Raw genomic sequence first — 27,080 nt, 5'->3', positions numbered from 1 at the left:
TATTGTATATTAAGTATGTGTCCATGAAAGGGCATTTTATGACTTTTTTCTTAATACTTGTGTATGATTTTATTGTCATAATTTTATTGCATGATTTTTGTATCCCTTTAATTTAGGTAGCCAGGGACTGCAGATGGAAATGAGCTATTTAGCTATAATCTGGTACAGAACATATCTGTCTTTGAGCTTAATGTTTCTGTACATTGTCCCTTCAAATAAAGACTAAACAAAAAAAAAAAAGGGCGGCGCTAAAGAGCCGCATGCGGCTCTAGAGCCGCGGGTTGCCGACCTCCGGTTTATACCAATCTAATATCTGATCCACACTAACAGAAGAAACCCTAAAAGCGGTGAAGTTGTCACGTTGTGTAAATGGTAAATAAAAAGAGAATACAACAAATCCTTTTCAACTTATATTCAATTGAATAGACTGCAAAGACAAGATATTTAACGTTCCAACTGAGAAACTTTGGTATTTTTTGCAAATATTAGCTCATTTGGAATTTGATGCAAAAAAAGCTGGCACAGGTGGCAAAAAAGAGTGAGAAAGTTGAGGAATGCTCGTCAAAGACTTATTTGGAACATCCCACAGGTGAACAGGCTAATTGGGAACAGGTGGGTGCCATGATTGGGTATAAAAGTAGATTCCATGAAATGCTCAGTCGTTCACAAACAAGGACGGGGCGAGGGTCACCACTTTGTCAACAAATGCCTGAGCAAATTGTTTAAGAACAACATTTCTCAACCAAGCTATTGCAAGGAATTTAGGGATTTCACCATCTACGCTCCGTAATATCATCAAAAGGTTCAGAGAATCTGGAGAAATCACTGCACGTAAGCCATGATATTACACACCTTGGATCCCTCGGGCGGTACCGCATCAAAAAGCCACATCAGCGTGTAAAGGATATCACCACATGGGCTCAGGAACACTTCAGAAAACCACTGTCAGTAACTAGGGATGTCCGATAATGGCTTTTTGCCGATATCCGATATTCCGATTTTGTCCAAATCTTTAATTACCGATACCGATATCAAACGATACCGATATCAACCGATACCGATATATATACAGTCGTGGAATTAACACATTATTATGCCTAATTTGGACAACCAGGTATGGTGCAGATTAGGTCCTTTTTTTAAAAATCAATAAAATAAAATGAGATAAATAAATTAAAAACATTTTCTTGAATAACAAAGAAAGTAAAACAATATAAAAACATTTGCATTGAAACTAGTAATGAATGAAAATGAGTAAAATTAACTGTTAAAGGTTAGTACTATTAGTGGAGCAGCAGCACGCTGACCTTGCAGACTGTATTGATATATATTGATATATAATGTAGGAAGCAGAATATTAATAACTAGGGATGTCCGATAATGGCTTTTTGCCGATATCCGATATTCCGATATTGTCCAACTCTTTAAATACCGATACCGATATCAACCGATACCGATATCAACCGATATATGCAGTCGTGGAATTAACACATTATTATGCCTAATTTGGACAACCAGGTATGGTGAAGATAAGGTACTTTTTAAAAAAAATAATAAAATAAGATAACTAAATTAAAAACATTTTCTTGAATAAAAAAGAAAGTAAAACAATATAAAAACAGTTACATAGAAACTAGTAATGAATGAAAATGAGTCAAATTAACTGTTAAAGGTTAGTACTATTAGTGGAGCAGCAGCACGCACAATCATGTGTGCTTACGGACTGTATCCCTTGCAGACTGTATTGATATATATTGATATATAATGTAGGAAGCAGAATATTAATAACAGAAAGAAATGGGGGAGGGAGGTTTTTTGGGTTGGTGCACTAATTGTAAGTGTATCTTGTGTTTTTTATGTGGATTTAATAAAAAAAAACAAAAAAAACAAAAAAACAATACCGATAATTAAAAAAAACAATACAGATAATTTCCGATATTACATTTTAAAGCATTTATCGGCCAATAATATCAGCAGGCCGATATTATCGGACATCTCTATCAGTAACTACAGTTGGTCGCTACATCTGTAAGTGCAAGTTAAAACTCTACTATGCAAAGCCAAAGCCATTTATCAACAACACCCAGAAACAAGCTCATCTAAGATGGACTGATGCAAAGTGGAAAAGTGTTCTGTGGTCTGACGAGTCCACATTTCAAATTTGTTTTTTGGAAACTGTGGACTAAAGAGGAAAAGAACCATCCGGATTGTTCTAGGGTGAAAGTGTAAAAGGCAGCATGTGTGATGGTATGGGGGTGTATTAGTGGCCAAGACATGGGTAACTTACACATCTGTGAAGGCACCATTAATGCTGAAAGGTACATACAGCTTTTGGAGCAACATATGTTGTTATCATGGACGCCCCTGCTTATTTCGGCAAGACGATGCCATGCGGGTACTACACTGGCCTGCCTGTAGTCCAGACATTGCAAATGTGTGAAGGCTAAAATATGAGAAGGGAGACTGTTGAACAACTTAAGCTGTACATCAAGCAAGAATGGGAAAGAATTCCACTTCAAAAATGTGTCTCCTCACTTCCCAAACCTTTACTGAGTGTTGTTAAAAGGAAAGGCCATGTAACACACTGGTCAAAACGCCTTTTTTTGCAATGTGTTGCTGCCATTACATTCTAAGTTCAGGATTATTTGCAAAAAATACCAAAGTTTGTCAGTGTGAACATGAAATATCTTGTCTTTGCAGTCTATTCAATTCTGGGACAGTTGAGTTTATTAGATTATCAGTAAGGTTCTCACTCGGAACAAAAGAGGAACATGTTTTTTTGTTGAAACGTTCATTAGTGGTGTGGGAGGACTCGGGCTTTCAACTCTCCAAACAAATCATCAAACTCCTGGAAGAAAAAAAAACGGTCCTTAAAGGGGAAGTGCATTCTTTTTACCATTGTTTCTATCATTCACAATCCATCTTTGAGACAAGAACATATGTTGTTCTCTTTGTTGTTTATTCTAAATCGCAAAAAAAGGCTAGCAAGAGGTGGCTAACAATGTCGCTAACGGAGTCATCTACTGCATTCTGCCAAAAATAACGCCAACAATACTCAATTTGCATGCTGTGACCTGCGTACTGACAGGTACTAGCCACCTTGTTACTGGAAGAGATAACTCAGAGGAACTACTTTTAGTAAGCCGGCGCCTTGCCAACAGAGGTTGTCTCACGCAAAGATTGTGAAGTTCACCGAAAAAAGTGCAGTTCCCGTTTAAGACTCATGGAAAGGTTGTTCCCGCCTCCACAAATCCACGACTGGAGTTCTCTCACCTCCCCCTAAATGTTCATCACAAATGTTCTCTCACCTCCCCCCAGATGCTCTCTCACGTCCCCCCCAGATGTTCTCTCACCTCCCCCCAGATGTTCTCTCACTTTCCCCCAGATGTTCTCTCACCTCCCCCCAGATGTTCTCTCACCTCCCCCTAAATGTTCTCTCACTTTCCTCCAGATGTTCTCTCACCTCCCCCTAGATGTTCTCTCACCTCCCCCCAGATGTTCTCTCACCTCCCCCTAAATGTTCTCTCACTTTCCCCCAGATTTTCTCTCACCTCCCCACAGATGTTCTCTCACCTCCCGCCAGATGTTCTCTCACCTCCTCCTAGATGTTCTCTCACCTCCCCCTAGATGTTCTCTCACCTCCCCCTAAATGTTCTCTCACTTTCCCCCAGATGTTCTCTCACCTCCCCCCAGAAGTTCTCTCACCTCCCCCAGATGTTATCTCACCTCCCCCTAGATGTTCTCTCAACTCCCCCCAGATGTTCTCTCACCTCCCCCTAGATGTTCTCTCACCTCCACCTAGATGATCTCTCACCTCCCCCTAAATGTTCTCTCACTGGCCCCCAGATGTTCTCTCACCTCCCCCCAGATGTTCTCTCACCTCCCCGTAGATATTCTCTCACCTCCCCCTAGATGTTCTCTCACCTCCCCCCAGATGTTCTCTCACCTCCCCCTAGATGTTCTCTCACCTCCCCCTAGATGTTCTCTCACCTCCCCCTAGATGTTCTCTCACCTCCCCCCTAGATGTTCTCTCACCTCCCCCCTAGATGTTCTCTCACCTCCCCCTAGATGTTCTCTCACCTTCCCCCAGATGTTCTCTCACCTCCCCCCCAGATGTTCTCTCACCTCCCCCCAGATGTCCTCTCACCTCCCCCTAGATTTTCTCTCACCTCCCCCAGATGTTCTCTCACCTCCCCCCAGATGTTCTCTCACCTCCCCGTAGATATTCTCTCACCTCCCCCTAGATGTTCTCTCACCTCCCCCCAGATGTTCTCTCACCTCCCCGTAGATATTCTCTCACCTCCCCCTAGATGTTCTCTCACCTCCCCCTAGATGTTCTCTCACCTCCCCCTAGATGTTCTCTCACCTCCCCCTAGATGTTCTCTCATCTCCCCCTAGAGGTTCTCTCACCTCCCCCCAGATGTTCTCTCACCTCCCCCCAGATGTTCTCTCACCTCCCCCTAGATGTTCTCTCACCTTCCCCCAGATGTTCTCTCACCTCCCCCCCAGATGTTCTCTCACCTCTCCCCAGATGTCCTCTCACCTCCCCCTAGATTTTCTCTCACCTGCCCCAGATGTTCTCTCACCTCCCCCTAGATGCTCTCTCACCTCCCCCTAGATGTTCTCTCACCTCCCCCCAGATGTTCTCTCACCTCCCCCTAGATGTTCTCTCACCTCCCCCTAGATGTTCTCTCACCTCCCCCTAGATGTTCTCTCACCTCCCCCCAGATGTTCTCTCACCTCCCCCTAGATGTTCTCTCACCTCCCCCTAGATGTTCTCTCACCTTCCCCCCAGATGTTCTCTCACCTCCCCCCTAGATGTTCTCTCACCTCCCCCCAGATGTTCTCTCAACTCCCCCCAGATGTTCTCTCACCTCCCCCCAGATGTTCTCTCACCTCCCCCTAGATGTTCTCTCACTTTCCCCCAGATGTTCTCTCACCTCCCCCCCAGAAGTTCTCTCACCTCCCCCCAGATGTTCTCTCACCTCCCCCTAGATGTTCTCTCACTTGCCCCCAGATGTTCTCTCACCTCCCCCCAGAAGTTCTCTCACCTCCCCCCCAGATGTTCTCTCACCTCCCCCCCAGAAGTTCTCTCACCTCCCCCCAGAAGTTCTCTCACCTCCCCCCAGATGTTCTCTCACCTCCCCCCCAGAAGTTCTCTCACCTCCCCCCAGATGTTCTCTCACCTCCCCCTAGATGTTCTCTCACCTCCCCCCAGATGTTCTCTCACCTCCCCCTAGATGTTCTCTCACCTCCACCTAGATGATCTCTCACCTCCCCCTAAATGTTCTCTCACTGTCCCCCAGATGTTCTCTCACCTCCCCCCAGATGTTCTCTCACCTCCCCCCAGATGTTCTCTCACCTCCCCCCAGATGTTCTCTCACCTCCCCCTAGATGTTCTCTCACCTCCCCCTAGATGTTCTCTCACCTCCCCCTAGATGTTCTCTCACCTCCCCCTAGATGTTCTCTCACCTCCCCCCGTAGATATTCTCTCACCTCCCCCTAGATGTTCTCTCACCTCCCCCCAGAAGTTCTCTCACCTCCCCCCAGATGTTCTCTCACCTCCCCCCCTGATGTTCTCTCACCTCCCCCTAGATTTTCTCTCACCTCCCCCAGATGTTCTCTCACCTCCCCCTAGATATTCTCTCACCTCCCCCCAGATGTTCTCTCACCTCCCGCCAGATGTTCTCTCACCTCCCTCTAGATATTCACTCACTTTCCCCCAGATGTTCTCTCACCTCCCCCTAGATGTTCTCTCACCTCCCCCTAGATGTTCTCTCACCTCCCCCTAGATGTTCTCTCACCTCCCCCTAGATGTTCTCTCACCTCCCCCTAAATGTTCTCTCACTTTCCCCCAGATGTTCTCTCACCTCCCCCTAGATGTTCTCTCACCTTCCCCCAGATGTTCTCTCACCTCCCCCCAGATGTTCTCTCACCTCCCCCTAGATGTTCTCTCACCTCCCCCTAAATGTTCTCTCACTTTCCCCCAGATGTTCTCTCACCTCCCCCTAGATGTTCTCTCACCTCCCCCCAGATGTTCTCTCACCTCCCCCCAGATGCCGACCGTGTCGCGGATGTCGTTCTTGCAGTAGGACAGCTGGCGGATGCAGTTGTTGACGGCCACGCTGCTCTTCCCGGGCGCCAGGTCGTCCTCCGCCATCTCCACCCACCCCAGGGAGCGCACTGCGAAACACTGGAAGACACACGAGACGTCAGGTTAGCATCCACGCTAACATCTCTCAATTTATTATTATTATTCCGTCGCAAAACTTTGCGGCGCTCCACAGCCCACAGTTTTCATCCGACCGGAGCCGTTCAAGTATCAAAACGCTCGGCTCGACCGGGGAATCGCAAGCTTTCTAAAACAATTGTGAAAAAATATCCTAAATTACCCAGAATTCCCGGTTTTCCGGGTCATTTTTCCCATTGAAAATGAATGGGCCATTTCTCCAACTTCCACAATCTCCACATTTGATGCCCGATTTGAATCGTTCCAACATCCACACACTCCTCTCACCTGGACAATCAAACTACCAGTTTATAAGCTCAAAATTATTCCAGGAATTCCCGGTTTTTCAAAGCACCATTTTTCACCTCTTCCTGGAAAGTTTTCACAGTCCGCGTGTTTTGACTATTCCACCTTCAAAACATTCTTCTTAGTTGGGACAACAAAACTAGCATTTACAAATTGTTGTTTTTCCCAAAATTCCAGGATTTTCAAAATACCCATTTCAATTCAAACTGTTACTACGTCAACATTTTTCAACCCTTTTGAAAAATGTATTATGCATATTTTCAAAAATTCCCAATTGTCCCCAAATTACTAAGAAATTCCCATTTAAATGAATAGAAGTATTCATAGTTATACAATGCCCAAAAATGTGCGCCATTTTTTTTTTACCCTTATTTCACCCCATCCATAACATTTTTTACTTGAGAATCCTTTTTTTTCTTGCAGAAATTAGTTTTTGTAGTTTTTTACTTGCAGATTTTTTTTTTCTAACTTGCAAATCGTTTTTTCAATTGGGGAAATCGTTTTTTACTTGTAAATATTTTTTTTTAGTTGCAGAAAGTTGTTTTCATACTTGCACTTTTTTTTTTTACTTGAGAATCTTTTTTATTACTTGTAGAAAATCGTTTTTTTTTTACTTGAGAATCATTGAGCAGGAGCAACAACATTGTTATGTGTGGTAGTTACTTCACTACATACATTTACAATTTGATATCTACATATTTTATAACGTTACTATTAAAAGAGAACCAAGTATTTAAAAAAATGTATTCTGCAAGGAGCGCCACTGCTCCTTCTTACCACTGAGGGGCGCTGTTGTCTCATCTCTCAACTGCAGACAGAATGACTAAGCAAAGCTGATTGAACCTTTTTTTTTATTTACTTCTTTATTTTTTTTTAAAAAGCCAGACGTGTAGTATTAATTAGATAAGGCTTTAATTGTAGAGATGAGATTTGTGTTTTTTTGAAAAGATTCGCACCTTGAGGAGACGTTCCTTTTAAAGAGTCGTTAAAAAGACTGGTTTAATATTGTATTTTATTTTATTTTTTAAAGTTTTTTAATTTGAAAAATCACAAGTGTCAGTTATAAGATAAGATGTAAGTCAGAATAATTTAATTTACACAAATATTACTGTGAATGATTCTGAAATATTGGCTAAGATTTTATCTTTTGTTGTGTTTTCATTGCAAAAACTCCATTAGGAGGTTCCCATTTTCCCCTCACCCCCCAAAAAATGTACATGGTTTTAACAATATAGAAAAAAGATACACAAATAATAAGAATAAAATGCATAAATGGATATAAAAATTACAAATAAAACTACAATAAAAATGATGCTACATACCTGGAAAAAATGGGTTTCAATAATTGTTTTACTAAATGCATTCCTTCTTTCAATTTAGACAGAAAAAAAATGCATTTTTTTAAACTTTAATATTATCTGATCATGCCAATTATATTATAATATACTCTATAGCAAAATTATTTTTGTGAGCTAAAAACAAATAGTTCAATATCTGCTTGTCACCTTTATTTATGATTTTAAAGCAAGTTAGACATTAAAAAAAATCTAATAATCAAGAGGAAATATGCATTTTTATTAATCATGATTGATCACAGGTTATTAGCCGCATGCATAATGTCAATTCATTAAAAAAAAAAAAAAGCGGCCCCCTGAAAGCAGAAACTCCTGCGACGTGGCCCTCAATGAAAATAAGTTTGACACCCGATTTAGAATAATGACCCCGACAAGTGAATCCAAATAAAAATAAATAAATAAAAGAAAAAATAATAATTAAAAAATATATCAATATTTTGTATAATTTTACTGTATATGTAAAAAAAAAAAAAAAATTCAGTGTATAAAATTCCAGTTAAAAAATTCAGTGAAAAAAAAAAATCTGTGTATAAAAGTCCAGTTAAATTAAATTCTGTGTGTAAAATAAATTCAGCGTACAGAAAACCAGTTTTAAAAAATTCAGTGCATAAAATTTCCAGTTTAAAAAAAATTCCGGGTATAAAAATTCACTGAAAAAAAATTAAGTGTATAAAAATCCAGTTCAAAACTGCGACGTGGCCCTCAATGAAAATGAGTTTGACACCCCTGATTTAGAATAATGACCCCGACAAGTGGATCCCAATTAAAAAAAATATTTAAAAAAATAAAAAAATGTCCGTCGATATTTTCTATAATTTTACTGTACATGTAATTTAAAACGAAAAAAATCAGTGTATTAAATTCCAGTTAAAAAATTCAGTGTATAAAAAATCAGTTAAAAAAAAAATCTGTGTATAAAAATCCAGTTAAAATAAATTCTGTGTGTAAAATAAATTCAGTGTATACAAATCCAGTTTTAAAAAATTTGGTGCATAAAATTTCCAGTTTAAAAAAATTCCGGGTATAAAAATTCAGTGAAAAAAATTAACTGCGACGTGGCCCTCAATGAAAATGAGTTTGACAACCCTGATCTAGAATAATGACCCCGACAAGTGAATCCAAATAAAAATAAATAAATACAAGAAAAAATAAATACAATTATAAAATAATAATTTTAAAAAAATATACCAATATTTTCTATAATTTTACTGTATATGTAATTTAAAAAAAAAAATGTGTATAAAATTCCAGTTAAAAAATTCAGTGGAAAAAAAATCTGTGTATAAAAATCCAGTTAAAATAAATCCTTTGCATAAAATTTCCAGTTTCAAAAAATTCCGGGTATAAAAATTCAGTGGAAAAAACAAAGTGTATAAAAATCCAGTTTACAAACTGCGACGTGGCCCTCAATGAAAATGAGTTTGAAATAACCTGATTAAGAATAATGACCCCGACAAGTGAATCCCAATAAAAATAAATAAATACAAGAAAAAATACATACAATTATAAAATAATAATAAAAATATATATATCAATATTTTCTATAATTTTACTGTGTATGTAATTTAAAAACAATTCAGTGTATAAAATTCCAGTTAAAAAATTCAGTGAAATAAAAAATCTGTGTATAAAAATCCAGTTAAAATAAATTCTTTGTGTAAAATAAATTCAGCGTATAGAAATCCAGTATTAAAAAATTCAGTGTCTTAAAATTCAGTGAAAAAAAATTAAGTGTATAAAAATTCAGTTTAAAAACTGCGATGTGGCCCTTAATGAAAATGAGTTTGACACCCGTGGTTTAGAATAATGACCCCGAAAAGTGAATCCAAATAAAAATCCATAAATAAAAGAAAAAATAATAATAAAAAAATATATACCAATATTTTCTATAATTTTACTGTACATGTAATTAAAAAAAGAAATCAGTTTATAAAATTCCAGTTAAAAAAATCAGTGTATACAAATTCAGAGAAAAAAAAAAAAAAGTATAAAAATCCAATTAAAATAAATTCTGTGTGTAAAATAAATTCAGCGTATAGAAATCTAGTTTTAAAAAATTCAGTGCATAAAATTTCCGGTTTCAACAAATTCGGGGTATAAAAATTCTGTAAAAAAATTAAGTGGATAAAAATCCAATTTAAAAACAGCGACGTGGCCCTCAATGAAAGTGAGTTTGACACCCCTGATTTAGAATAATGACCCCGACAAGTGAATCCCAATAAAAATAAATAAATACAAGAAAAAAAAAATACAATTATAAAATAATAATTTGAAAAAAATATACCAATATTTTCTATAATTTTACTGTATATGTAATTTTAAAAAAATCAGTGTTTAAAATTCCAGTTAAAAAATTCAGTGGAAAAAATATATAAAAATCCAGTTAAAATAAATTCTGTGTGTAAAATAAATTCAGCGTATAGAAATCCAGTTTTAAAAAATTCAGTGCATAAAATTTCCAGTTTCGAAAAAATTCCGGGTGCAAAAATTCAGTGTCTTAAAATTCAGTGAAAAAAAATTAAGTGTATAAAAATCCAGTTTAAAAACTGTGATGTGGCCCTTAATGAAAATGAGTTTGACACCCCTGGTTTAGAATAATGACCCCGAAAAGTAAATCCAAATAAAATCCATAAATAAAAGAAAAAATAATAAAAAAAAATATACACCAATATTTTCTATAATTTTACTGTACATGTAATTAAAAAAAGAAATCAGTTTATAAAATTCCAGTTAAAAAAATCAGTGTATACAAATTCAGAGAAAAAAAAATATATGTATTAAAATCCAATTAAAATAAATTATGTGTGTAAAATAAATTCAGCGTATAGAAATCCAGTATTAAAAAATTCAGTGTCTTAAAATTCAGTGAAAAAAAATTAAGTGTATAAAAATCCAGTTCAAAAACTGTGATGTGGCCCTTAATGAAAATGAGTTTGACACCCCTGGTTTAGAATAATGACCCCGAAAAGTGAATCCAAATAAAAATCCATAAATAAAAGAAAAAATAATAATAAAAAAATACACCAATATTTTCTATAATTTTACTGTACATGTAATTAAAAAAAGAAATCAGTTTATAAAATTCTAGTTAAAAAATCAGTGTATAAAAATTCAGAGAAAAAAAAATATATGTATAAAAATCCAATTAAAATAAATTATGTGTGTAAAATAAATTCAGCATATAGAAATCCAGTTTTAAAAAATTAAGTGCATAAAATTTCCGGTTTCAAAAAATTCGGGGTATAAAAATTCTGTGAAAAAAATTACCGGTAAGTGTATAAAAATCCAATTTAAAAACTGCGACGTGGCCCTCAATGAAAGTGAGTTTGACACCCCTGATTTAGAATAATGACCCCGACAAGTGAATCCCAATTAAAATAAATAAATAAAAGAACAAATAAATAAATAACTATTTATTTAATTATTAAAAAATAATAATTAAAAATATATATATCAATATTTTCTATCATTTTACTGTTTATGCAATAAAAAAAATATTTAAAAAAGTATCTAAATTACCTTTGATGGATTTTAAAGTGCAGTTGCCATCGCATTGCAGACGCTAAACTTGCAGGTGCATCCAATCCTGACTCCCAACTAGCAACCAGCTCACTTCAAAGACTGGATTTGTGGTCAGACCTGCGTTACCTTGGACTGTGGGTCACCGTTGGTGCTGCCGGAGTCGTCTTCTTCCGCAGCTGGACGGCTCCTGAGCAGCCACACAAAGCGATGAGATTAGTATTACTGGTGCAGCCATCAGCTGCACTCAACCAGAGCCTTCATTACGCTAACAGACAGCCACTTCCTGACTGCCACAGCACACTTCCTGCTGACTTGGACGCAGTAATTAAACACCGACTTGTCGAATGCAACTTTACCTTAACTTCAGCGAGGCGTAGCGAAGCGTTGCGCCCTCAAACTCCTTCAAACTGGGGTCAGGGTTCACCGTGGCCGCCTGCAAGTCCTGGTGCAAGAAGGCAAGAGTCAGGATGGAGGGAAAGAAGCAAGGACACACGGAGGACCTTCAAGCCCCTTTCACACACAGACCACTAACAGGGCTCCAATGTAACCGTGGCAAAATTACTGAATAAAAACGTCATTTATTAACGCATTTTAGGCAACAGGAAGTCAGGCGCATGCGCACTAGCGTCGTTCGGCTTGACAATCACGGCGGACTAACTACACGGACTTTGCTCGGGAGATTTCCCCTCGGAGTAAACAGAGCCAAGCGCTTGGTTTAACATCATTTTCCCTCGCTTCCCGGCGTGTGTTTAAGAGCACACTTTAGATGGAGACAGGTGTGGACAATATTGTCCCCACACTAAAGTTGCTTTTATTTTCTCAATCCAGCGTCCATCAGCTGCTGTGACTGACAGTTAATGAGGTGAGGAAACATGCAGCAGGTGAACTTCGTCACAACTTGTTTATAAAGTCTTTACTTTGTTGACTGGGATGTTGACTCCTCCTTTATTTAACTGTATCGGTGTTCAAATAACATCAATACTAGCGCAAATGTTTTGTCATCTCATCGAATGAACGCAGGCTGTGAAGATTGTGTATTCGATGTGAGAGGTGTCACTCCTCTTTATCTTTGTTGGCCAAACTGTTGTACTGAACCAAGAGAAGAACAAAGCTTGTTTATTAGACGTCATCTTCATTAGTCAAACTGCTTTGAGTTTTATATTAATATCAAAAAGTAAACACCATGTTTTTGTTTTACATTACTTGTGTTTTTTTCATGTCACAAAGATATTACTTTAAAAACCATTCATGTGACACAGCATGTTGGTAATGTTTTATTGTGTATAGTTCATTCCTGTACGACATATTTCTGCTCAAACTCTTTTATATATATATATATATATATATATATATATATATATATATATATATATATATATATATATATATATATATATATATATATATATAAAAATATATACATATATTTATATATATAAAAATATATACATATATTTATATATATATATTTATATACATAGATATATATATACATATATATATACATATACATATATATATATACATATATATACACATATATATATACATAAATGTATGTATATATATATATATACATATATATATATATATACATACATATATATATATACATACATATATATATATATATATATATATATACATATATATATATACATACATATATATATATATATATATACATATATATATATACATACATATATATACATACATATGTATATATATATATACATGTATATATACATACATACATATATATATACATACATAAATACATATATATACATACATAAATATATATATATATATATATATATATATATATATACACATACATATATACATATATATATGTATATATATATATATATATATATACATATATATGTGTATATATATATATATATATATATATATATATATATATATATATATATATATATATATATATATATATATATATATATATACATACATACATATATACATATATATTAGGGCTGCAACAACTAATCGATTAAATCGATTAAAATCGATTATAAAAATAGTTGTCGATTAATTTAGTCATCGATTCGTTGGATCTATGCTATGCGCATGCGCAGAGGCTTTTTAAAAAAAAAAAAAATAATAATAATAATAATAAAAAACCTTTATTTATAAACTGCAACATTTACAAACAGCTGAGAAACAATAATCAAAATAAGTATGGTGCCAGTATGCTGTTTTTTTTCAATAAAATACTCTTTTATGCGATTATTAATCGATTAATCGAAGTAATAATCGACAGATTAATTGATTATCAAATTAATCGTTAGTTGCAGCCCTAGTATATATATATATATATATATATATATATATATATATATATATATATATATATATATATATATATATATATATATATATATATATATATACACATATATATGTATGTACTAAGTACTCTGTGTGTGTGTGCTGCCTAACATGCTCCTCTGCTCCTAAAACCAGCAACGTCACCACGTGATGATGTGCCGTCATGCCTGTTTGAAGAAAAAAAACTGCACTTTTTTGAAGGTGGTCTAGTACCGAATATGATTCCTTAGTATGGCGGTACTATACTAGTACTGGTATACTGTACAACCCTAGTGGATACTGTACCTAAAACGTGGGTGTATGCATGTGGGGGAGGGGCGAAAAGGGCACGATGCTACATAGCAAGCAGTGAAACACTCCACGCTGGCATGCTTCTGGCGTGCCCCGGATGTGTGGCTGGGTGTAGTGCAACAGGACATGTGTGGCTGGGTGTAGTGCCCCGGATGTGTGGCTGGGTGTAGTGCCCCGGATGTGTGGCTGGGTGTAGTGCCCCGGATGTGTGGCTGGGTGTAGTGCCCCGGATGTGTGGCTGGGTGTAGTGCCCCGGATGTGTGGCTGGGTGTAGTGCAACAGGACATGTGTGGCTGGGTGTAGTGCCCCGGATGTGTGGCTGGGTGTAGTGCAACAGGACATGTGTGGCTGGGTGTAGTGCCCCGGATGTGTGGCTGGGTGTAGTGCAACATGACATGTGTGGCTGGGTGTAGTGCAACAGGACATGTGTGGCTGGGTGTAGTGCAACAGGACATGTGTGGCTGGGTGTAGTGCAACAGGACATGTGTGGCTGGGTGTAGTGCCCCGGATGTGTGGCTGGGTGTAGTGCCCCGGATGTGTGGCTGGGTGTAGTGCAACAGGACATGTGTGGCTGGGTGTAGTGCCCCGGATGTGTGGCTGGGTGTAGTGCAACAGGACATGCTGAGTCAGTCATGCTGTAGATGCAGCAGGAAGCCCAGCAAAGCAACGAGCGTTTGACTTGATGGCGTTAGGGCGCACGCCGCAACGCCGGCGCCCGCCGGACGGGTGGATGTGAAAGTGTGGGCGGTGCATGCAGTCTTGCAGTTAGAGGTGAAGCACAAGGTCACAAGGTGAGGCAAGGTCATGGTCATACTTGCCTTCCACACCTCGCTATCAATCTTCCCGCCAAAATCACGGCGGACCTGAGTCTACCCACGCCGTTTAGCGAGTGCACGTATAGTCGGGGGAGGGGAGGGGAGGGGAGGGGAGGGGAGAGACAGAAAAAGGTTAGCCGGCTGCACACCTGGTGTTTGTTACAATCAGGAGCAACTCTGCAACACACTGCTCCTATTGAACAGTCACCTTGCTTTTAAAGGGGGAGTGCACTTTTAATTCTTTGTGTGTCCATCATTCACAATCATATATATATATATATATATATATATATATATAGCCAGGCCCCTGGCCATTTTTTTTTTAACCCAATGTGGCCCCCGGGTCAAACAGTTTGGGGACCCCTGGTGTATTACCAACAAAAAAATGCGGTCGGTGTCACTTGAGGGCAGAAAAGTCAGATTTGAAGTGTGCAGTGTACACGAGGGTCTTAGAGGGCCTTAGAGGGCACTATAGAGGCACTCCAATTGACTCCATTGTTAGCTGACTTTTGCTAATGTTTATTTACGATTTAGAATGCAAAAAAACCATATTGTGAATGATAGACAAAAGTCCCCAAAAAGTGCAGTTTCCCCTTTAAGAACCTGCTGATTGTTAATTAGTGAAATGTTCTTGGCAAACAGCCAGGATTTAGACTCCGGGATGATTTGAGCAGGAGCCAAAGCACAAAGATGGAGGCCAGCTCACCTTGTCTTTGTCGTACTGAGCTGGGACGCACAGTCCTGCTCCGACATGCCCTGGAGCGATGTGGACCGGGGCTGGACCAGGACAAGAACCAGGACAGGGAGAGAAAACGTCAACATGTCTCTTTATCAATCCATATATTACACCTCAATTACCTCTACACACATCTCTTATGTGTGACTGCCATCATATTGCAGTCTACACGTATCTCTTATGTGTGACTGCCATCATATTGCAGTCTACACACATCTCTTTATGTGTGACTGCCATCATATTGCAGTCTACACGTATCTCTTATGTGTGACTGCCATCATATTGCAGTCTACACACATCTCTTATGTGTGACTGCCATCATATTGCAGTCTACACGTATCTCTTATGTGTGACTGCCATCATATTGCAGTCTACACGTATCTCTTATGTGTGACTGCCATCATATTGCAGTCTACACACATCTCTTTATGTGTGACTGCCATCATATTGCAGTCTACACACATCTCTTATGTGTGACTGCCATCATATTGCAGTCTACACGTAATCTCTTATGTGTGACTGCCATCATATTGCAGTCTACACACATTCTCTTATGTGTGACTGCCATCATATTGCAGTCTACACGTATCTCTTATGTGTGACTGCCATCATATTGCAGTCTACACGTATCTCTTATGTGTGACTGCCATCATATTGCAGTCTACACGTATCTCTTATGTGTGACTGCCATCATATTGCAGTCGACACGTATCTCTTATGTGTGACTGCCATCATATCGCAGTCTACACGTATCTCTTATGTGTGACTGCCATCATATCGCAGTCGACACGTATCTCTTATGTGTGACTGCCATCATATTGCAGTCTACACGTATCTCTTATGTGTGACTGCCATCATATTGCAGTCTACACGTATCTCTTATGTGTGACTGCCATCATATTGCAGTCTACACGTATCTCTTATGTGCGACTGCCATCATATTGCAGTCTACACGTATCTCTTATGTGTGACTGCCATCATATTGCAGTCTACACGTATCTCTTATGTGTGACTGCCATCATATTGCAGTCTACACGTATCTCTTATGTGTGACTGCCATCATATCGCAGTCGACACGTATCTCTTATGTGTGACTGCCATCATATTGCAGTCTACACGTATCTCTTATGTGTGACTGCCATCATATTGCAGTCTACACGTATCTCTTATGTGTGACTGCCATCATATTGCAGTCTACACGTATCTCTTATGTGTGACTGCCATCATATTGCAGTCTACACGTATCTCTTATGTGCGACTGCCATCATATTGCAGTCTACACGTATCTCTTATGTGTGACTGCCATCATATTGCAGTCTACACGTATCTTCTTATGTCGTGACTGCCATCATATTGCAGTCTACACGTCTCTCTTATGTGTGACTGCCATCTTATTGCAGTCTACACGTATCTCTTATGTGTGACTGCCATCATATTGCAGTCTACACGTATCTCTTATGTGTGACTGCCATCATATTGCAGTCTACACGTATCTCTTATGTGCGACTGCCATCATTTCGCAGTCTACACGTATCTCTTATGTGTGACTGCCATCATATCGCAGTCTACACGTATCTCTTATGTGTGACTGCCATCATATTGCAGTCTACACATATCTCTTATGTGTGACTGCCATCATATTGCAGTCCTACACCTATCTCTTATGTGTGACTGCCATCATATTGCAGTCGACACCTATCTCTTATGTGTGACTGCCATCATATTGCAGTCGACACGTATCTCTTATGTGTGACTGCCATCATATTGCAGTCTACACGTATCTCTTATGTGTGACTTCCATCATATTGCAGTCGACAACGTATCTCTTATGTGTGACTGCCATCATATTGCAGTCTACACGTTATCTCATATGTGTGACTGCCATCATATTGCAGTCTACACGTATCTCTTATGTGTGACTGCCATCATATTGCAGTCGACACGTATCTCTTATGTGTGACTGCCATCATATTGCAGTCTACACGTATCTCTTATGTGTGACTGCCATCATATTGCAGTCTACACGTATCTCTTATGTGTGACTGCCATCATATTGCAGTCTACACGTATCTCTTATGTGTGACTGCCATCATATTGCAGTCTACACGTATCTCTTATGTGTGACTGCCATCTGCTGGTCACACTCATCATTACACCATGTACCACATAAAACAGCTTCGAGGGTGGTAAGCACAACCAGAATGATGTCGTACATGGTGCAGCAGGTTACAAGGCGCACTGTTCGAGTTTTGAGAAAAGTGAAAGGATTTTAAGTGCACTTTATAGTCTGAAAAATGCAGTAAGACTTCCCTGGGGGGGAAAAAAGTCTGCACTGTTGCTGCAAATGTGATAATAAAGTGAATAAAGAAGAGAACACGCTGCCAACATCACTCACTTCCACCTCAATATTTCATTTACATCCGACTACTTTCCTCCTGTCATCCATCCATCATTTTACATGATTGATGGTCGTCTACTACTACGCTGCAGGATTATTGACATGTCCTGTAGTGTGTGTGTGTGTGTGTGTGTGTGTGTGTGTGTGTGTGTGTGTGTGTGTGTGTGTGTGTGTGTGTGTATGTGTGTGTGTGTGTGTATGTGTGTGTGTGTGTGTGTGTGTGTGTGTGTGTGTGTGTGTGTGTGTGTGTGTGTGAGAGACTCACAAAGTAGCAGCTGTTGACAAATCCACATGTGGGCAGGGTGTGTTCCAGGAGAGGTTCCACAGAGCTGTCGGAGGTGGTGCTGCCGGAGCGAGTGGAGCCTCTGAAGAAGACCTCAGCCTGACACGACTACACACACACACACACACACACACACACACACACACACACACACACACACACACACACACACACACACACACGTACAAACGTAAGATGTCAGGCACTTGGTATTTACAAACCTTTACTAGATAAACCTTCCCTGGAATATACCATAACGGCCGTAATTGTTAGAATAATTATGTGTAAGTTCTCACACGACTCTTATGTTTAAAGGCCGTTGCTGTAGTTATTATCAATTGTGCTGAAGTTGTACTTTTCTATCCGTGCAAAGCGAGTGGTCTGGTATCAGTGTTTGTGTCCAGACCCGGCCTGCTGACTGCCAAGGGCGAACATCGAGTGCCGTGACGCAGACAGAGCAGAGACAGTGTGATAATATTAAAGTTGTGTGACAATATTAAAGTTGTATGACAATATTAAAGTTGTATGACAATATTAAAGTTGTATGATAATATTAAAGTTGTGTGATAATATTAAAGTTGTATGATAATATTAAAGTTGTGTGATAATATTAAAGTTGTGTGACAATATTAAAGTTGTGTGATAATATTAAAGTTGTGTGATAATATTAAAGTTGTATGACAATATTAAAGTTGTATGACAATATTAAAGTTGTGTGATAACATTAAAGTTGTATGACAATATTAAAGTTGTATGATAATATTAAAGTTGTGTGATAATATTAAAGTTGTGTGATAATATTAAAGTTGTATGACAATATTAAAGTTGTATGACAATATTAAAGTTGTGTGATAACATTAAAGTTGTATGACAATATTAAAGTTGTATTATAATATTAAAGTTGTGTGATAATATTAAAGTTGTGTGATAATATTCAAGTTGTATGACGATATTAAAGTTGTATGACAATATTAAAGGTGTATGATAATATTAAAGTTGTGTGATAATATTAAAGTTGTGTGATAATATTAAAGTTGTGTGATAACATTAAAGTTGTATGACAATATTAAAGTTGTATTATAATATTAAAGTTGTGTGATAATATTAAAGTTGTGTGATAATATTAAAGTTGTGTGATAATATTAAAGTTGTATGACAATATTAAAGTTGTATGATAATATTAAAGTTGTATGACAATATTAAAGTTGTATGATAATATTAAAGGTGTATGATAATATTAAAGTTGTGTGATAATATTAAAGTTGTGTGATAATATTAAAGTTGTGTGATAATATTCAAGTTGTATGACGATATTAAAGTTGTATGACAATATTAAAGGTGTATGATAATATTAAAGTTGTGTGATAATATTAAAGTTGTGTGATAATATTAAAGTTGTGTGATAACATTAAAGTTGTATGACAATATTAAAGTTGTATTATAATATTAAAGTTGTGTGATAATATTAAAGTTGTGTGATAATATTAAAGTTGTGTGATAATATTAAAGTTGTATGACAATATTAAAGTTGTATGATAATATTAAAGTTGTGTGATAATATTAAAGTTGTATGACAATATTAAAGTTGTATGATAATATTAAAGTTGTATGACAATATTAAAGTTGTGTGATAATATTCAAGTTGTATGACAATATTAAAGTTGTGTGATAATATTAAAGTTGTATGACAATATTAAAGGTGTATGATAATATTAAAGTTGTATGACAATATTAAAGGTGTATGATAATATTAAAGTTGTGTGATAATATTAAAGTTGTGTGATAATATTAAAGTTGTATGACAATATTAAAGGTGTATGATAATATTAAAGTTGTGTGATAATATTAAAGTTGTATGACAATATTAAAGGTGTATGATAATATTAAAGTTGTGTGATAATATTAAAGTTGTATGACAATATTAAAGTTGTGTGATAATATTCAAGTTGTATGACAATATTAAAGTTGTGTGATAATATTAAAGTTGTATGACAATATTAAAGTTGTATGACAATATTAAAGTTGTGTGATAATATTCAAGTTGTATGACAATATTAAAGTTGTGTGATAATATTAAAGTTGTATGACAATATTAAAGTTGTATGACAATATTAAAGTTGTGTGATAATATTCAAGTTGTATGACAATATTAAAGTTGTGTGATAATATTAAAGTTGTATGACAATATTAAAGTTGTATGATAATATTAAAGTTGTATGACAATATTAAAGTTGTGTGATAATATTAAAGTTGTATGACAATATTAAAGTTGTGTGATAATATTAAAGTTGTATGACAATATTAAAGTTGTGTGATAATATTAAAGTTGTATGACAATATTAAAGGTGTATGATAATATTAAAGTTGTGTGATAATATTAAAGTTGTATTATAATATTAAAGTTGTGTGATAATATTAAAGTTGTATAACATTAGACCAGTGGTTCTTAACTCACCAAACCCTAGGGGTTTGGTGAGTCGGCCTCAGGGGTTCGGCGGAGGTCGAGACACACCCGACTCATCGTGTAAATAAAAACTTCTCCCTATGTGCGTATTACGGATACGACAACAGCAGAAGTCACACTGATTTGCAGGTGTGTCATTTGTTGTGAGTTTATGTTGGTTATGTTGTTTGAACAAGGTGATGTTCATGCTCGCTTCATTTTGTGCACCAGTAATAAAACATGGTAACACTTTAGTATGGGGAACATATTCACCATTAATGAGTTGCTTATCAACATGCAAATTAGTAACATATTGGCTCTTAACTAGTCATTACTAAGTACTTATTAACTAACCAAATAACTCTAAATGAAGTCTTTGTTACTTAGAATATGTTCCCCATACTTTATAAAGTGTTACTAAAAACATATAACTTTGTATTGAATTTGAAAACATTTTATTTTTTACTAAAGAAGGGTTGAGTGAATGCGCATATGAAACTGGTGGGGTTCAGTACCTCCAACAAGGTTAAGAACCACTGCACTGGACACATGGTTGATGACTTATGGACAATTAGTTGCTAAATCCCGCACATGCCGCATGTTGCTTGATGTTTTTGAACAAATCTTGCTCAGTCCATCAGAGGTGTTTACAGTGTTTCACATTAAATGGGTAACAGCACACTTTTTGAGGGGTATTTTCCCCCACACTCTTGATGCGAGACAAGAACAGGTGTTGAAGTGTGTCAAAGGAGTATTAGTTATGGGTTGTTTTCTCCAGGGCTTCATAGCCAAAATAGATGCCTCCGATTAGCCACATGGTTAGCCGCCTCTTACTAGCAGTTGTGCACAATTTAGAATGCACCAAAAAGGGAAAGACATGTGGATGATGGGCGACATTCCCCAAAAAGTGCACTTCCCCAAAGTTACAGTGGGGGTTTTGTCCAGTGCAGTGTGAGAAATTTCAAGTGAGTCCAACTTCAAACATAAGAGCGCCATCATGTGGTGAGTTTTAAAGAACAGTATGTGTGCATGTAAGTCCACCATAAAGTGTCTCACCTCCTGGTCAAGAGTGGGGGAGGGGCTGAGGGATCCCAGCGACTGTTTACGTGGAGGTAGAACACCTGTGTGGTCACCCGCCACCTGCAGCGCCGTCTCCCCGGGGGCGGCGGGCCTCTCCCACTGGGTGGCGCCGGTGGGGATGTGCCAGTAGTAGATGCCCGCCATGTCCGTGATCTTCTTCCAGCCGGGAGGCAAGTCGGGGTCCGTTTGGAAGGATTGTTCGTTCCAGATGTCTGCCATGGAGAGGGAAGACGCTGGTTAGCATGGAAGCTACTTGCTAGCACACTTTTTGTTTTTATTTTAATTTTATTATTATGTAAGATCTCCTTTTGACCTTCCTCTGTCAATGTTGGCGTTAACGCACTTTTTGTGTCTTTTTACACATTGAAATCAGAAAGGATGCGCATTTCCACTTCTTTTTTTTTTTAGAATAGAATAGAATAGAACAGAAACTACTTTATTGATCCCTGGTGGGAATTCAGCACCACAGTTCGCTCACAATAGACAATAAACACTTAGGTATTTTTTACATGTGAATAATATAAATACAGTCTATTATACAGCATTATTCACATGTGAATAATATAAATACAGTCTATTATACAGCATTATTCACATGTGAATAATATAAATACAGTCTATTATACAGCATTATTCACATGTGAATAATATAAATACAGTCTATTATACAGCATTATTCACATGTGAATAATATAAATGCAGTCTATTATACAGCATTATTCACATGTCAATAATATAAATACAGACTATTATACAGCATTATTCACATGTGAATAATATAAATACAGTCTATTATACAGCATTATTCACATGTGAATAACATAAATACAGTCTATTATACAGCATTATTCACATGTGAATAACATAAATACAGTCTATTATACAGCATTATTCACATGTGAATAATATGAATACAATCTATTATAGAGCATTATTCACATGTGAATAACATAAATACAGTCTATTATACAGCATTATTCACATGTGAATAATATAAATACAGTCTGTTATACAGCATTATTCACATGTGAATAATATAAATACAGTCTATTATACAGCAATATTCACATGTGAATAATATAAATACAGTCTATTATACAGCATTATTCACATGTGAATAATATAAATACAGTCTATTATACAGCATTATTCACATGTGAATAACATAAATACAGTCTATTATACAGCATTATTCACATGTGAATAACATAAATACAGTCTATTATACAGCATTATTCACATGTGAATAATATGAATACAATCTATTATAGAGCATTATTCACATGTGAATAACATAAATACAGTCTATTATACAGCATTATTCACATGTGAATAATATAAATACAGTCTGTTATACAGCATTATTCACATGTGAATAATATAAATACAGTCTATTATACAGCATTATTCACATGTGAATAATATAAATACAGTCTATTATACAGCATTATTCACATGTGAATAATATAAATACAGTCTATTATACAGCATTATTCACATGTGAATAATATAAATACAGTCTATTATACAGCATTATTCACATGTGAATAATATAAATGCAGTCTATTATACAGCATTATTCACATGTCAATAATATAAATACAGACTATTATACAGCATTATTCACATGTGAATAATATAAATACAGTCTATTATACAGCATTATTCACATGTGAATAACATAAATACAGTCTATTATACAGCATTATTCACATGTGAATAACATAAATACAGTCTATTATACAGCATTATTCACATGTGAATAATATGAATACAATCTATTATAGAGCATTATTCACATGTGAATAACATAAATACAGTCTATTATACAGCATTATTCACATGTGAATAATATAAATACAGTCTGTTATACAGCATTATTCACATGTGAATAATATAAATACAGTCTATTATACAGCAATATTCACATGTGAATAATATAAATACAGTCTATTATACAGCATTATTCACATGTGAATAATATAAATACAGTCTATTATACAGCATTATTCACATGTGAATAACATAAATACAGTCTATTATACAGCATTATTCACATGTGAATAACATAAATACAGTCTATTATACAGCATTATTCACATGTGAATAATATGAATACAATCTATTATAGAGCATTATTCACATGTGAATAACATAAATACAGTCTATTATACAGCATTATTCACATGTGAATAATATAAATACAGTCTGTTATACAGCATTATTCACATGTGAATAATATAAATACAGTCTATTATACAGCAATATTCACATGTGAATAATATAAATACAGTCTATTATACAGCATTATTCACATGTGAATAATATAAATACAGTCTATTATACAGAATTATTCACATGTGAATAATATAAATACAGTCTATTATACAGCATTATTCACATGTGAATAACATAAATACAATCTATTATAGAGCATTATTCACATGTGAATAATATAAATACAGTCTATTATACAGCATTATTCACATGTGAATAATATAAATACAGTCTATTATACAGCACTATTCACATGTGAATAACATAAATACGGTCTATTATACAACATTATTCACATTTGTTTTCAAAATGCTGACAAAAAAGTGGGACCCCATTTTTATGCCTTGATGAAATTAGAAAATTCCTAGTGCCCACACTGTACATACAGTATGTGTCTGCTCATTAATATGTGCTGTCCCTATTTCAAAAAAATCAAATAAAGATAAGTATACTTTTTTTAAATGAATACAAAATAATAATAAAGCCCATTTGAACATGTACTGTACAGTTTCTTGTCAAATGTTTTAGTTAGTGACTACTAACACTGGCGGTCTACAGCAAGACTTCCATACGTGCTGCTATTTAATGGCAGACAGGAAACATAAGCAGGTTCCACAGAAGATTACTGCTGCAAAGGAAGGCAAAACGAGCTGAGTTTCTTTCCATGTGCACCAGGACAGGAGCCAACACCAGCGGAAGGGAAATGACATCATCCAACATCTGCTTTTCTCCTCCTCCTCTTTCTTTTTTTTTGCTTTTTCGATGGCCAACAAGCTTTGTGTTGATCGACTGCAGACGGCGGATTTACTGCCACATTTCACCCGGCTGATAGCAGAAAGACGGCATGTCAACAACACCCGCAGACGCTGGTGTGATGTATTGGCCGGCGACACATTTGGAGGAAAGGCAACATGGATGACGGAGACGTGGTGATGAAATGCAAACATTAAATCAACGTTGCTGCTCTCGCTTCTCTACTAAACGTCTTCTCCCCCTGAAAGGAGCAAACATTTACAGTCACAGCTGCAATGTTATTGACACTCCTGACATTCCTACGCCCGGAAATGACTTCATTACGCAACGTGTGTGGTGACCAGAGTGGCTCCAGGTCACCGTGGCAGGGAAGACTACACTCAGACCAGGACAGACCAATGTCCCTCAAACAGTGGATAAGTTTGCACCCATTGGCCACAATGCTCCTGATTTTCGGTAGGTGAACAATCAATTTTAGTCAGGGAAAAGTTGCGTGATTTCATTCAAGCATGTCATTTCCACAAAAAAAAAAAAAAAAAGGTAGTCACCGTGGCAGGGAAGACTACACTCAGGCCAGGACAGACATTGGCTAAGTTTGCGCCCATTGGCCACAATGCTCCTGATTTTCGGTAGGAGAACATTCAATTTTAGCCAGACAAAAGTTGCGTGATTTCATTCAAGCATGTCATTTCCACAAAAAAAAAAAAAAAAGGTAGTCACCGTGGCAGGGAAGACTACACTCAGGCCAGGACAGACCCATGTCCCCAAAAAGTGGCCAGAATGCTCCTGATTTTCGGTAGGTGAACGTTCAATTTTAGCCAGAGACAAGTTGCGTGATTTCATTCAAGCATGTCATTTCCACAAAAAAACAAAAAAAAAGATTGTCACCGTGGCAGGGAAGACTACACTCAGGCCAGGACAGACCAACGTCTGTCCTCTGGCTAAGTTTGCGCCCGTCGGCCACAGTGCTCCTGATTATCGGTAGGTGAACGTTCAATTTTAGCCAGAGAAAAGTTGCGATATTTCATTCAAGCATATCATTTCCACAAAAAAAGAAAAAAAAGATAGTCACCCTGGCAGGGAAGACTACACTCAGGACAGGACAGACGTTGGCTAAGTTTGCGCCCATTGGCCACAGTGCTCCTGATTTTCGGTAGGTGAACGTTCAATTTTAGCCAGAGAAAAGTTGCGTGAATTCATTCAAGCATGTCATTTCCACAAAAAAACAAAAAAAAGATAGTCACCGTGGCAGGGAAACCTACACTCAGGCCAGGACAGACCCATGTCCCCAAACAGTGGCCACAATGCTCCTGATTTTCGGTAGGTGAACAATCAATTTTAGTCAGGGAAAAGTTGCGTGATTTCATTCAAGCATGTCATTTCCACAACAAACAAAAAAAGATAGTCACCGTGGCAGGGAAGACTACACTCAGGCCAGGACAGACCCATGTCCCCCAACAGTGGCTAAGTTTGCGCCCGTCGGCCACAATGCTCCTGATTTTCGGTAGGTGAACGTTCAATTCTAGTCAGAGAAAAGTTGCGTGATTTCATTCAAGCATGTCATTTCCACAAAAAAAGAAAAAAAAGATAGTCACCATGGCAGGGAAGACTACACTCAGGACAGGACAGACGTTGGCTAAGTTTGCGCCCATTGGCCACAATGATCCTGATTTTCAATAGGCGAACGTTCAATTCTAGCCAGAGAAAAGTTGCGTGATTTCATTCAAGCATGTCATTTCCACAGAAAAAAATTAAAAGATAGTCACCGTGGCAGGGAAGACTACACTCAGGCCAGGACAGACCCATGTCCCCAAACAGTGGCCACAATGCTCCTGATTTTCGGTAGGTGAACAATCAATTTTAGTCAGGGAAAAGTTGCGTGATTTCATTCAAGCATGTCATTTCCACAACAAACAAAAAAAGATAGTCACCGTGGCAGGGAAGACTACACTCAGGACAGGACAGACGTTGGCTAAGTTTGCGCCCATTGGCCACAATGCTCCTGATTTTCGGTAGGCGAACGTTCAATTTTAGTCAGAGAAAAGTTGCGTGATTTCATTCAAGCATGTCATTTCCACAGAAAAAAATTAAAAGATAGTCACCGTGGCAGGGAAGACTACACTCAGGCTAGGACAGACCAACGTCTGTCCTCTGGCTAAGTTTGCGCCCATTGGCCACAGTGCTCCTGATTTTTGGTAGGTGGACGTTCAATTCTAGCCAGAGAAAAGTTG

The 27,080-nt window shown here is 37.1% G+C and overlaps 1 pseudogene; it reads right to left on the bottom strand.

Annotated features, from left to right (window-relative positions):
• Positions 1 to 27,080, bottom strand: part of LOC133633648 (amyloid beta precursor protein binding family B member 2-like) — a 144,033-nt pseudogene that overhangs the window by 42,277 nt on the left and 74,676 nt on the right.

This window comes from Entelurus aequoreus, linkage group LG18, assembly GCF_033978785.1.
Source record: "Entelurus aequoreus isolate RoL-2023_Sb linkage group LG18, RoL_Eaeq_v1.1, whole genome shotgun sequence".
Lineage (NCBI taxonomy): Eukaryota > Metazoa > Chordata > Actinopteri > Syngnathiformes > Syngnathidae > Entelurus > Entelurus aequoreus.
The sequence above is the reverse complement of the archived record's forward strand: the minus strand, read 5'-3'. Positions and strand labels throughout refer to the sequence as shown.